Consider the following 14594-nt stretch of genomic DNA (forward strand, 5'->3'; position numbering starts at 1 on the left):
AGATGGAGCAATATTTATATCTCCATAATGTGCAAAACACACAAAAGGTGTGCATTGCAACTTTATATTTGGAACCAAATCAGTTTGTATGGTATCAATGGATTTTCTCTCATAAAAGAATTGTCACTAGGGCAATTTTGATAGAAGAAATGATAACACATTATGAGGACACAAAAAGCAACACTTTTTTAGCGAAATTATAAACCTCAAACAAAAGGGTTCAATTATGAAGCACATTGAAAACATCCAAAAATTGAATATAAGGGTAAAATATATTCTAGAGGAGCATAGGATTGATGTGTTCGTAGGGACTTTGAAGGATAACATCCAACATGAGGTTCGCCTTTGGGAACCTGACTCATTGGAGAAGGCATTCAAGTTGGAAAGAAAAATGGAAAGCAAAATTATGGCAACAAGGAAGTCTACCACTCACAACTATAAGGATGGAAGTGTTGTTTCCCCTAGACTTCCACAACCTACAAGGTTGACACCCCAACAATTGGAAGAAAAAAGAAAAAAGGGCTTTGTTACAGTTGTGAGAGCAAATACATTAAAGGTCATAAGTGTGCTGAGAAGAAATTAGTTGACATAGATTGTGAAGAGGAGGAAGAAAAGGAATAAGAAACGTCAAAAGAAGAGGATATACACTAGGAACAAACCCTAGAGAAAGAATAAATGAATCTAACCATATCTTGTAATGCATTGGGCGGAATTACCACTCCTCAAACTATCAAGATAGAATGACATATCAAGAAGAAAAAGGTAATAATGTTGATTGATTAAGGCAGCACCCATAATTTTATTCATTGTAAGATAGCCAAGGAATTCAATGGCTTCCTATATCCAACACCAGAGTGTCAAGTGAAGGTTGCAAGTGGAGGAATTGTTAGCAATCAGAATTAACTTCAAGGCTGAGAAAAGGCAATTCCGAGGTAACCATAGACCAAGCCTTTGATCTAGCATCTAGCCCTGCCAGACCAGAGAGGGCTCTCCCTTTTCCAACACAACGTGGCTGCAATAAATGAAATCTTAGGCTAGCTATGGAGTGTGGGGATTTGTTTAAAGGGTTTTTGGGTCAAAACAACAATAGAAAGGATGATTGGGCTATGGAGTCAATGCCAGTTTCTACCGGAAAACTTGGGGCAAAGTAAGTTCCATGTTCAGCCAGATAGAAGATTGCAAATATGAGAAGAATAGGGGAGAAAGCCCGCTACCCTGTAGGAATCAAACAAAGGATGGATCTGCTGTAGCAACTTTAGACGAAGAAGAAACACAGGGTTGCTCAACAGAGCATCTAACCAAGGATGAATTCTGCAAATACAACCACTACATCTAACAACAAAATCATCATGAAAGGAGCATCATAGGGGATGTATTCCTAACATATCTCTTAGATAATGTTGTAACAAGGTAGAGAAAACAAAATATGTAAGTGAGTTACATAAAAAACATATTGAACAATAACACCATGATGGATCCCACGTTCAAAGGGCAGAAAACTACTTTATTAAAATGATATTCAGGAAAAATTTACACAATGCCAAGTAGCCTCACTGCTGCCAAAATCGAACCCTTACATCTTCAAACTAATCCTATTTATAATATTACATATTAATTACTGATTCCTAAACATAACAATCAAAATAATTAAAATAGAAAAAACAAACAAAACCTAAATATGTCTTTATGCAGCCAAATTACATAAATTAAATTATAACAAAATAACCTAATTAAATCTCAAAAATAAAAAGGAACAATTAATTTGCTGCCACAAGTCGAATTACCAAATTCTGTTGTGGAACATCGTTGGAAATTAGGGATAATCTGGGATGCTGATCAACTCATCCTCCACTTGCGCCCTGTAGATGCCTTGGGTTCCTGAAATATTTGCCATTTGTTCATTGAATATTTTGAATACTACCACCTCTCCTTCAAAAACTCAATGTTGTTGATCTCATAGCTAAAATACTTGTCATCGATTCCTAGAAAACATGAACGTCCAGGAGGAGATGTGAAGTCAGCTCTACGAAGGGCAGCATCAGCGTGGTCAGCTTCTCTTAGCACATAATCGAGATAATTATGCTCTAAAACACATTCTCCTACTCTCTCACGGTGTAAATATTCAAGCCCTGGATCTACCCCACGATAATCAATATCAGATAACAACCCATTCCTCACAGGCAATGGATCAGCAGGAGGCAGAGCCTGCCTCTGATACGTAGAAGCATATGAATCTGATGCTTGCAAAGCATAAGCATCAAGCAATGGTGCACGCTGAGGCAATACTGTGTCAGGTCAATATAATGGAGCTTGGGGAACCTGATCAACAAATGGTACACGTCTTGCTACCCCAACAATCACGAATAGGTTTCCCAGTTCGTCCACAAGAGTTTGAGGACCACGAGTATTCTGAAAAGGTGCCAGTCGAAATAGTTGGGACATCCTTTAACCAATTCTGCATTCAATTATGAAGTCATACAAAAGAGACACATTCCATTCATAACCTTCTCAACAAGCTCCTTGTGTGCCTGAGGCAACCCAAAAACACGATAACGGAAACCTGTCGACCATGACTCTTGCTTTCAGAAGCGCCTTCAATGATTCCAAGAATTCCACCCCATGGGAGGTGTCCTACCCAATTCATTGTCCAGCAACCTTCTTGGATTAGAGCCAGTGTGAGTGAAAGAGCATTGCGAGGCCAACCGAGCACCTACAAATCTTTGTTTTCTAGAATGGCCCTACACGCAATGCCAAAGGACTACGCGCAATGCCATATTCCAAAAGTGCAGTGCCACACTCCAAACTAGCTAGGTTTCCGATTTTTTTGAATTGATTTCAATGTTTTGACTTGTGTGTGTTTGTGGATGCAGGGGCGCTGAGCTGGGCCTTTGTCTATTACCTAGCTCACAGTTCAACGAAGAAAAACTACTTCCTTATCCTTGCATTGTTCAGGAGTTAAAGAATCTGGGAACTCTATAGAGAAATGAATGTACAGATTACCCTTCATGAATGGCCGCTAGTAAATAGGCATTCCTTCATCATTAATAGCCTTGAATTGACCTAGCTTAACAGCTTCACCGGGACTAGATTTAATAAGCAGTTATTGAACATCCAGACGGGTCAATATAAATTGAAACCCACACAATGCCTCTGTTAACGATAAAGTATGCTCAACGAAAAGATCGTCTCCCTTTCTCGTGAATTTGGGATGCTCCCTTTGTTGAACTACAAATACAATGTCACCAGTAACTGTGTCAGGTGCTTCATCTGCTTCCCATTGGAAAGTGATCCTCTGACCATTTTGCATTCCCTTCTCAACTGTGACCTTGAGCATTTTCTTATCAGGTAAGGATTTTTCGCCCTTGCATTGTGGGCACAGAACATTTCGAGATGGTGAAAACTTCTTTAATATCCAATTTTAAAGGTCCTCTAATGATACTTTCAAGGGGTGAACAACCTCTTCACCTCTCCTTTGCCTTGGGGTTCCCCTGTTGCTACCACCTCCAAAAGGATTTCCATTGAAGACCAGCTAGAATATGTCAAATGGATCATGACCGCCGCCACCACCCTTTCCTTATTTCTGCCAGCACATACTAAAGGACATCTTGATGGAGATCCATCCTGAATTGGTCATTCAAAGCCTTAGAAAGGGGAATAAAAGAATTATTATGTTTAGATAATCTTCGGCAAAATCACATAAACCATCTTTTGTCGACACGTTTCGAACCAACCAGTGTGGCTCATCGTCAGGACAAGTTGAAGAACCAATCCGGCTTAGCTGATTAAATAGAGTGTGCAGAGACTCCAACGGCTATATTGCCAACGACTAATTTTGACCTAATGATCCTAGTCAAACCCCTAATTTAATTATTAACATTCCTATAAATAGCTAAAACAGGTAAATAAAGGAATTCATTTGTTAATTTAAACAAATGTATATGAATATCCAAAATTAAATATAATTCAGTATTGTTAGCTCATATATTAAGATAATTCATTTGATAATTTGAGTATATCCAAAAATGAATAATATAATATCCATATTTACTATTTAAATATAATGGTCATTAATAAATTATATCTCGTATAATAGTTCAAATTTATTAAATAATCTATAATTATTATTATTCTAATATTATTTAAATACAAATAAATGGTATTAAATTACTATTACTCTTAGAATTTAGTTACATTAGGTAATTTTGTGTTCATTTAATAATAATAATTTAATGGTCCATTGGTAAGTTAGATCTATTTGTTCTTTAAAATAAATCATTCTTATTTATTATTTAAATATAATGGACCATTCGAAATTAACATAATCAGTTATATACAATAATACATGTTTATTAAATAAACTCTATTTTTCCTTACTAAACTCTATTTTGCCGAAGATTATCTAAACAATGTTATGGATCACAGAAGTCTAAATTCCTTAAGAATTATTATGCTCTGAAAATCCATTTTCATGCACAATAATAGGAATATTATGGGAACGGTCCTCAATATATTCAATCACTGCCTGCATGCTTTGTGGTACAACTGACATACCAAAAAAATGATCCATTGCCACTGAGGGGAATTCCATCTCGTTCCACTACAATTCCACTACAAATATCTTGAGCATAGTCTTTGGATATAAGTTCATATTTTCTTGGAACATCAAAACAATACATGGTAACATAGTGATTAACACCAATGAAGTCCAATGACCCTTGTAACTTTTGAGCTTGTTCTTTTGTAAATGAAGGTAACCGAGAACCCACTATATTCCTCATGCTCCCTGGATAGTCTCCAGAAACAAATGAGTCTAAAAGTGAGCTCACCATAAAATCATTTGCTCTTTGAGTAGTAGCCACATCTGTGGATTTATTAGTAAGAGGTATATTTACTAAAATTATTAATCCAATCCATTGCTTCTGCTTTTCCTGATAGGATTTCCTATACAGCTCCACAACAACTATATGTGATAGCAAAACATGGTGACCAACAATATAAGGCTCAACAGTTGAGTTTCCAGCAGTACAATTTCCAAATGGTTGGGAGCATCGTTTAGGTGGGAAAAAGCGTTGATCATATCCTGCAATGGCAAATATATTGGGCTCATTGAAAGTGGACCAATATTTTACTCGATCACCAAACTCTCTAAAACACACATCTGCATAACCTTTAAAATCCTCCACAATCTATGGATTTAAGAAACCTCCATAGGAATCTTCTAGAGCTTGGGGTAGATCAAAGTGGTACAATGTAACATGTGGTTGAATGCCATGGGACAAAAGCTCATTTATGAGGTTATTATAATACTCAATGCCCTTTGGATTGATGGGTCCTTCACCATTAGGAATAATCCTAGGCCATGAGATTGAAAATCTATAGGCATCTACTCCCATTGCAGGCATTAGATCAATATCCTCCTTGTAACGATGGTATTAATCAGCAACTACATCTCTATTACTTCCATCTAGAGTAGTCCCTTCCCTGTGAGTGAAAGTGTCAAAGATGCTTGGCTTCTGACCATCTTCTATTGCAGCTCCTTCATATGGTTATTCTGTTTGTTTCCCAGGTGTAAGTGTTGTGCGTAGGGACGCACTCCAGATCATGTTGTTCAAGAAAAGCTATTTTGCTGAAGCATTTTAGGTAGGCAAATAGACACACGCCGATGAATTGAAAAGCTTGGAAGAGATGTAAGTAAGGATGACAAAAAACATTGAATGAACATCTATAAATCTTCAAGTAATTCCTCTCTAGAACCATGAGACCAACAATTGTATACCTTTCACCAGCAATTTCATTGTCAGCAATGCACAATCCCCTCTGCACAGGATATCTCTTTCAATCAAAGCAGAGAAACGAGCTCGCCATATGTTGAGATGAGGATTAGCAGCACAACAATAGACCTCAAGTGCTATGTTCTCTCCTTATGTATCACAATCCAGCCACAAGACCAACCACTAACATATCTTAGCTTCCTCTGGATCATTCAATACCTGAACTGTTGCACGAGAGATCTTTGAATCAACCATTCATTCTGTCATATCTTCTGATCCAGGAGCCGGTTTTTGGAGTGTGATATACCATTGGAAAGCTCTTTCCGAGCTGTTTCTAATGGAGATGCTCATGACATGTTTTGCATTGAAGATAACGTGAAAAAATTAACAAAACCATACATAGTAAGAGTTCATGTTGATCCCTGATGACAGGCTGTGAAGACTGGAACTAACATCGGCCTTATTGGGGATGGAAACTCCTTGGAGGTGTCAAGAAAACCATAGACCGAGTACCTCATCCATTGGGAAATACGGTCAAACAACTACAAACCCAAAACAACTTATACCAACCAAATAAAAAACACACATACTGCAACTTGTACATTAGGAAACTAAAACAAATGTCGAAAACTGAAATGCTACTTTGGGAAACTTATTTATACACAAACCTACTCTAATTTGCAGTGAAATCAAGAGATCAAATGATGTTGTAATGCCAGATCAACTAGTGAAGTAAATGTGACAAGGATGCTGCTTGGAAGTGCTTGAACTAGGATGCAACTTGAAATGCTGATTGCCATCCATGCACAAACTGAACTTGGCTGTGTGAAAGACAATCTGACTTATCATTCAAATTGAAAAAATACTCCATATATGCAACAATAGGATCAAAGAAACCAAACTCTATTTGTTGTCCTAACTCCGCAACACAGACCTCCAACTACAAACTGTCAATGCAAACATCCATGGCAGCCCTATTGTTTCTTGTTTTGAGGGATGGAGAGTTTCCAAGAACTTTTTGGGATCTTGGAATTCATATGATTGGATCTGATCATTTAAATACTGAATATCCTTCTCAAATTTTTCAACAACTAACTCAAAGAAACTAGTTTTAGCTTTAGGAGGAAACTTCAGGGATCTCAAACATTGAAGCACGGTAATGAAAAATACTTCATCAATTTCAATATCCACTAACTGGTCTCTAACTTCTTTGAAAGCTTCACAACACACAGGGTTTGCCACATACCTTGTCATTGGTGATTACCATCAATGTTCTGAAATCTGGATTCTAGATTCATTGGCAGTGAAGTCGCTCTGAACTTTGAAGCTTCAGATCTTGAATAATTGAGTCGTCAGGTAAATGATTTCAGCCTTCATATGTGTCTGACTATTGTCCACCATCAGCAACTAGATCTGCAACTTGAACGATCTTTCTTAGAGAAGATTTGTCACCTTGTCCCCGGCAACGACGCCAATATGTTAGCACTCAAAATTAACTTCAAGGCTGAGAAAAGGCAATTCCAAGGTAAGCACAGACCAAGCTTTTGGTCTGGCATCTAGTCCTGCCAGACTAGAGAGGGCTCTCTCTTTGGCAACACAACATGGCTGCAATAAATGAGATCTTAGGCTAGCTATGGAGTGCGGGGATTTGTTTAAAGGGGTTTTGGGTCGAAACAACAAGAGGAAGGATGATTGGGCTATGGAGTTGATGCCAGTTTCTGCTAACAAACTTGGGGAAAAGTAAGTGCCATGTTCAGCTAGATAGGAGATTGCAAATGTGAGAAGAATAGGGAGAAATCCCACTGCCCTACAGGTATCAAATAGAGGATGGATCTGCTGTAGCAACTTTAGATGAACGAGAAACACAAGGTTGCTCAATAGAGCATCTAACTAAGGATGAATTGTGCAAAGACAACCACTACATCTAACAATAAAATCATCATGAATGGAGCATCATAGGGGATGTATTCCTAACATATCTCTTAGATAATGCTATAACAAGGTAGATAAAACAAAATATGTAAGTGAGTTACATGAAAAACATACTGAACAATAACACTGTGATGGATCCCAGGTTCAAAGGGTAGAAAACTGATTTATTAAAATGATATTCAGGAAAAATTTACACAATGCCAAGCAGCCTCTCTGCTGCCAAAATCAAACCCTTACATCTTCAAACTAATCCTATTTATAATATTACATATTAATTATTTATTCCTAAACATAGGAATCAAAATAATTAAAATAGAAAAAACAAACAAAAACCTAAATATTTCTTTATGCGGCCAAATTACATAAATTAAATTATAAAAAAATAACCTAATTAAATCTAAAAAATAAAAAGGAATAATTAATTTTCTACCACAAGTCGAATTGCTAAAGTCTATTGTGGAACATCGTTGGAAATCAGGGATAATCTGGGATGCTGATCAACTCATCCTCCACCTACGCTTGTAGATGCCTTGGGTTCCTAAAATATTTTCCATTTGTTGGTTGAATATTTAAAATACTACCACCTCTCCTTCAAAAACTCAATGCTATTGATCTCATAGCTAAAATACTTATCATCGATTCCTAGAAAACATGAATGTCTAGGAGGAGCTGTGAAGTCAGCTCTACGAAGGGCAGCATCAACGTGGTCAGCTTCTCTTAGCACATAATCGAGATAATTATGCTCTAAAACATGTTCTCCTGCTCTCTTCCAGTGTAAATTTTGAACCCCTAGATTTACCCCATGATAATCATTATGAGATAACAACCCATTCCTCACAGGCAATGGATCAGCAGGAGGCAGAGCCTGCCTCTAATACGCAAAAGCATATGAATCTGATGTTTGCAAAGCATAAGCAACAAGCAATGGCGCATGGTGAAGCAACACTGTGTCAAGTAAATATAATGGAGCTTGGGGAACCTGATCAACAAATGGTACACGTCTTGCTGCCCCAACAATCACGAACAGGTTTCCCAAGCCATCCACGAGAGTTTGAGGACCACATGAATTCTAAAAAAGTGCCAGTCGAAATAGTTGGGACATCCTTTAACCTGTTCTGCATTCAATTATGAAGTCATACAAAAGAGCCACATTCCATTCGTAACCTTCTCAACAAGCTCCTTGTGTGCCTGAGGAAACCCAAAAACATGATAACGAAAACCTGTCAATCACGACTCTTGCTTTTAGAAGCGCCTTCAATGATTCCAAGAATTCCACCCCATGGGAGGTGTCCTACCCAATTCATTGTCCAATAGACTTGTTGGATTAGAGCCAGTGTGAGCGAAAGAGCAATGCGAGGCCAAGTGGGCACCTACAGATCTTTGTTTTTAGAATGGCCCTACGTGCAACGCCATAGTCCAGAAGCGTAGCACCACAACCAGGAGCATAGTGCCACACTACAGATTGGCTAGGTTTCCGATTTTTTTGACTTTATTTTAATGTTTTGACTTGTGTGTGTTTTTGGATGTAGGAGCACTGAGCTAGGCCTTTGTCTATTAGCTGGCTCGCAGTTCAAGGAAGAAAAACTACTTCTAGATCCTTGCACTGTTCAGGAATTAAAGAATCTGGGAACTCTACAGAGAAATGAATGTACAGATTACCCGTCATGAATGGCCACTGGTAAACAGGCATTCCTTCATCATTAATAGCCTTGAACTGACCTAGCTTAACAACTTAACTGAGACTAGATTTAATAAGCAGTTGTCGACCATCCAGATGGGTCAATATAAAATGAAACCCACACAATGCCTCTGTCAATGATAAATTATGCTCAACGAAAGTATTGCCTCCCTTTCTCTTGAATTTGGGATGCTCCCTTTGTTGAACTACAAATACAATGTCAACAGTAATTGTGTCGGGCGCTTCATCTGCTTCCCCTTGGAAAGTGATCCTCTGACCATTTTGCATTCCCTTCTCAGCTATGACCTCGAGCATTTTCTTATCGGGTAAGACTTTTTCACCCTTGCATTGTGGGCACAGAACATTTAGAGATGGTGACAAATTCTTTAATATCCAATTGTAAAGCTCCTCAAATGATACTTTCAAGGGGTGAAAAACCTCTTCACCTCTCCTTTGCCTTCAGGTTCCCCTGCTGCTACCACCTCTAAAATGATTTCCACTGAAGAACGGCTGGAATATGTCAAATGGATCATGACCGCCACCACCACCCTTTCCTTATTGTTGCCAGCACTACTGAAGAACATCTTGATGGAGATCCATCCTGAATTGGTCATTCAAAGCCTTTGAAAGGGGAATAGAAGAATTATTAGGTTCTGAAAATCCATTTTCATGCACAATAATAGGAATATTATGGGAACGGTCCTCAATATATTCAAGCACTACCTCCATGCTTTGTGGTACAACTGGCATACCAAAAAAAATGATCCATTGCTGCTGAGGGGAATTCAATCTCGTTCCACTGCAATTCCAATGGAAATATCTTGAGCATAGTCTTTTGATATAAGTTCACCTTTTCTTGAAACATCAAAACAATACATGGTAACATAGTGATTGACACCAATGAAGTCCAATGACCCTTGTAACTTTTGAGCCTGTTCTTTTGCAAATGAAGGTAACCGAGAACCCACTATATTCCTCATGCTCCTTGGATAGTCTCTAGAAACAAATGAGTCTAAAAGCTAGCTCACCTTAAAATCATTTGCTCTTTGAGTAGCAGCCACATCTGTGGATTTATTAGTAAGAGGTATATTTACTAAAATTATTAATCCAATCCATCACTTCTGCTTTGCCAGATAGTTTTTCCTATAGAACTCCACAGCAGCTATATGTGATAGAAAATCATGGTGACCAACAATATAAGGCTCAACATGTGGGAAAAAGCCTTGATCATATCCTGCAGTGACAAATATATTGGGCTCAATGAAAGTGGACCAATATTTTACTTGATCAACAAAACCTATGAAACACACATCTGCATAACTTTTAAATCCTCCACAATCTATGCATTTAAGAAACATCCATAGGAATATTCGAGAGCTTGGGGCAGATCAAAGTGGTACAATGTAACATGTGGTTGAATGCCATGGGATAAAAGCTCATTTATGAGGTTATTATAATACTCAACGCACTTTGGATTGATGGGTCCTTCACCATCAGGAATAAGCCTGGGCCATGAGATTGAAAATCTATAGGCATATACTACCATCACAGACATTAGATCAATATCCTCATTGTAACGATGGTATTGGTCAACAGCTACATCTCCATTACTTCCATCCGGAGTAGTCCCTTCCCTGTGAGTGAAAGTGTCAAAGATGCTTGGCTTCTGACCATCTTCTGCTGTAGCTCCTTCATACGGTTGTTCTGTTTGTTTCCCAGGTGTAAGTGCTATGCGTAGGGCCGCACTCCAAATCATGTTTCTAAAAAAAAAGCTATTTTGCTGAATAATTTTAGGTATGAAAATAGACACATGCTGATGAATTGAAAATCTTGGAAGAGATGTAAGTAAGGATGACAGCAAGCCCCACGGGGGTAGGCGAGTTGGTAATCACATTGCGGTGAAGTTCGTTAGAAAGGCGGGCTCCATACTGAAGATCACAAGTTCAAATCCCTTGGAATATCTTGGAGCTGTGGAGAGGGGCAGGCACAATCTCCCAGGGGTTATAGTGGTAGTAGCCAGAATTGACCCCGTGTTACATGAGTTGTGAGGCTGCGCCAGTTGCCGATTCCCTTGTCAACAAAAAAGAAGGATGAAAACAAACACTGAATGAACATCTATAAATATTCAAGTAATTCCTCTCTAGAACCATGAGACCAGCAACTGTATACCTTTCACTAGCAATTTCACTGTCAGCAATGCACAACGCCCTCTGCACAAGATATCTCTTTCAATTAAAGCAAAGAAATGAGCTCGCCATATGTTGAGATGAGGATTAGCAGCACGAAAATAGACCTCAAGTGCTATGTTCTCTCCTTCTCTATCACAATCCAGCCACAAGACTAGCCACTGACATCTATTAGCTTCTTCTGGATCATTCAATACCTGAACTACTGCACGGGAGATCTTTGAATCAACCATTCATTTGGTCATATCTTCTAATCCAGGAGCTAGTTTTTGGAGTGTGATATATCGTTGGAAAGATATTTCTAAGCTGTTTCTGATGGACATGCTTATGACATGTTTTGAAATAAATATCATATGCAAAACATCTAACAAAACCAAAGATAGTAAGAGCTCATGTTGATCCCCAATGACAGGTTGTGAAGACTGGAACTAATAGGAAACATAAATTTATCTGGAAAGTGCCATAATATCAAGCTATCCATGGGAGAATATGTATTGAATAGCCCAATTCTTTCCATTATAATGGGTGGTGTTGATGTTGTACTAGGAGTCTAATGGCTACAATCCTTGGGTACAATAGCTTTTAATTTTCAAGAACTTTTCATGAAATTTTATTTGAAAGGAAAGGAAGTTGAATTAAGAGGTATCGCATGGAAACCAGGAAAGATAATCAAATCTAATGGAATGAAAAAACTTCTAAAGAAATAACAATGAGGCGTAATTACACAATTATGTTTGCTAGAGGTTCCCACATCGAAATCATCTATTTCTCTAGATCTCCAAAAAGTCTTGGACAATCATTCCAAGGTATTTGCGACTCCTAAAGGTCTCCCACCTATTCGTGATCATGATCATGCTATTCATGTGATTCTAGGAAGTGTTCCTCCAATCATTAGGCCTTAAATATATCCCTATGCCCAAAAGAGTGAAATTGAACGTATGGTTGTAGAAATGCTAGAGGCTGGTATAATTCAACCTAGTCAAAGTTCTTTCTCTGCTCCAGTAGTGTTGGTGCACAAGAAGGATGGATCATGGCACATGTGTCCGAATTATAGGGAGCTCAACAAGCTCACTATTAAAGATAAATTTCCCATTCCTGTCATTCATGAACTATTGGATGAATTGCATGGATCAATTTACTTCACCAAGTTGGATCTTCATTCAGGATATCATCAAATCAGAATGAAGACTTGTTACACATCATTTTTTCACCGTCTTTGTACTCCCCATTGCATGATCTTGGAGGACCTCTATAGTGAACCCTGCATGTTTTCCTTTCATGAAGTAACTCCCATTGTGTCCCCCTTCATGAGAAGAACAATTCCCTTTTGTATCATTTCTCAAAAATCTTCTGTTTTTCCTAGTTTAAAAGACCGACGCTAATGACCAATGTCCTCCTCGTGCCGATATGTAGGGATTAACACTATCGCTAGTGCCAACCGGAGTGACTGAGCCTTGTTCCAATCACACTGATCCTCTTTTGGAAAGTTTTTTAAATAAGGAGCCAAAGCTTCCAGCTCTAGATGCTTCGTAACAAAATTCTGGTAAATGGTTGAGCAAGATGGAGTCAAGGATGTTAGTTTGAGCTCCTTTCCCCTATAAGGATGGAACTACCTCAAGAGATAAGACCTTCTCCCATGAGAAGAGGAACCATCCCCCATCCATTCATGCTATATAAACCTCCATTTTTCCCAAGCACAAGCTAGTATTAATGTTGGTGTGCTAGTGCTAATCAAGTTTGGAGTAAACAACAAGTTATTCATAGTTGTAGCTCTCTATTTGTGTGTGATGGAGAAGTGTGAATTTCATTTAGTGTCAAGCCTAAAGGGAAGAGCCTTAAAACTATCATTGTTGAGGCCATCATGGAATGCTAATGGAAGTGTGTGGGAACTTGGTTTTGTCTGAGGAGAACAACAACGTCAAGACAATGGTTTTAATCTATTCTTGACTTAATATATATGCAACTATCGATTGATTTCCTACATAATGTGTCATCTCACATATTTATGGCTTAATGTTTCTTGACTTGTTAAGTAGGTTGAATTGCAATTTGTCTATTATCATGGTTGTTGTTTACTTGCTTCAGGTGTTCGAAGAAGGAAATGGGAGATATCTTGAGCGAGAAAGCAAGGTCATCACCAAACAGGATAAGCGTACTAAGAGGTAGGCCCTCCTAATTGGTTCTAACCCAAGGAAATCTTCCATAGAATGTCTTGTTAGTGGCTAGACCCAGTATCGGGCTAGAGGAATTGTTTGTGTCCGCACTTATAATTTTACTTCACCACAAATTAGCGATTCCGCTGGGGAACCAATCCTTCTGTTTGTTTTCTTGGAATTTCATGGTTTTATGTGAACTTTTCTAGTTTCACCATTTCCCTTTAGTTCTATTTTCTTTCCTTTGCTTACTGCTCTAGGTTTGAAAGTAGCAAGTGTAGTCCCAACTTTTGAAAATTTTTATTTATTTTTTACATCCTCGCTCAATGCGCTTAATTTGCTGATAGTCACGTCGATCAACGCGATATGCTGAGAAACGGTCGCATTGACCCCTTTCTGGTGCTTGTTGTTAGTTAGGTAGTGATGTCGATGCCTGTAAGTGAAGATTAGGGTTCACTCCAGATCTTGGCCAGTGTGTTTTGCTCTCATGATTTTTACCTGTAAGCTATTTACACTGTCTTCTCCCTGACTAGAAAACTGATTTTCATTTGGTTTGTTTTCTTGTTGATTTTCCATCTTTTCACTTGATTAATTGGGTCATTGGATGGTTAGTGGCACTAGGCATATATATTGTTATCCATTCAGCTGATTATGAACTCAGTGAGTCAAGTTGTTGGTGCATTTACTCGCATTTACGTTTATGGTCCTTTTACAACTTTTACCTCCATTACACAAGTTTGAAAAGTTTTCATTTTCTTGTCTAAAAGTCTCTTTTGCGGCATAGATCACATTGCTTGTCTTATTTTTGGTAAATTCATTGTGTCATTAGTTTGAAAGAGACTATCTTTTTGTGTTTTTCATTTGCTTGAGAATC

General features: G+C 38.2%; 2 pseudogenes; both read right to left on the reverse strand.

Annotated features, from left to right (window-relative positions):
- Nucleotides 1-1917: 1917 nt before the first annotated feature.
- LOC149174616 (dnaJ protein homolog pseudogene) lies at nt 1918-4320 on the reverse strand (annotated as a pseudogene).
- Nucleotides 4321-4511: 191 nt separating this feature from the next.
- On the reverse strand, nt 4512-5534 carry LOC149174617 (beta-glucosidase 22 pseudogene; annotated as a pseudogene).
- Between the last annotated feature and the right edge of the window lie 9060 nt (nt 5535-14594).

Source organism: Pinus tabuliformis, chromosome 4_1, assembly GCF_031772625.1.
Source record: "Pinus tabuliformis cultivar Carrire ecotype Pingquan chromosome 4_1, CPIR1, whole genome shotgun sequence".
In the NCBI taxonomy this organism is placed as follows: domain Eukaryota; kingdom Viridiplantae; phylum Streptophyta; class Pinopsida; order Pinales; family Pinaceae; genus Pinus; species Pinus tabuliformis.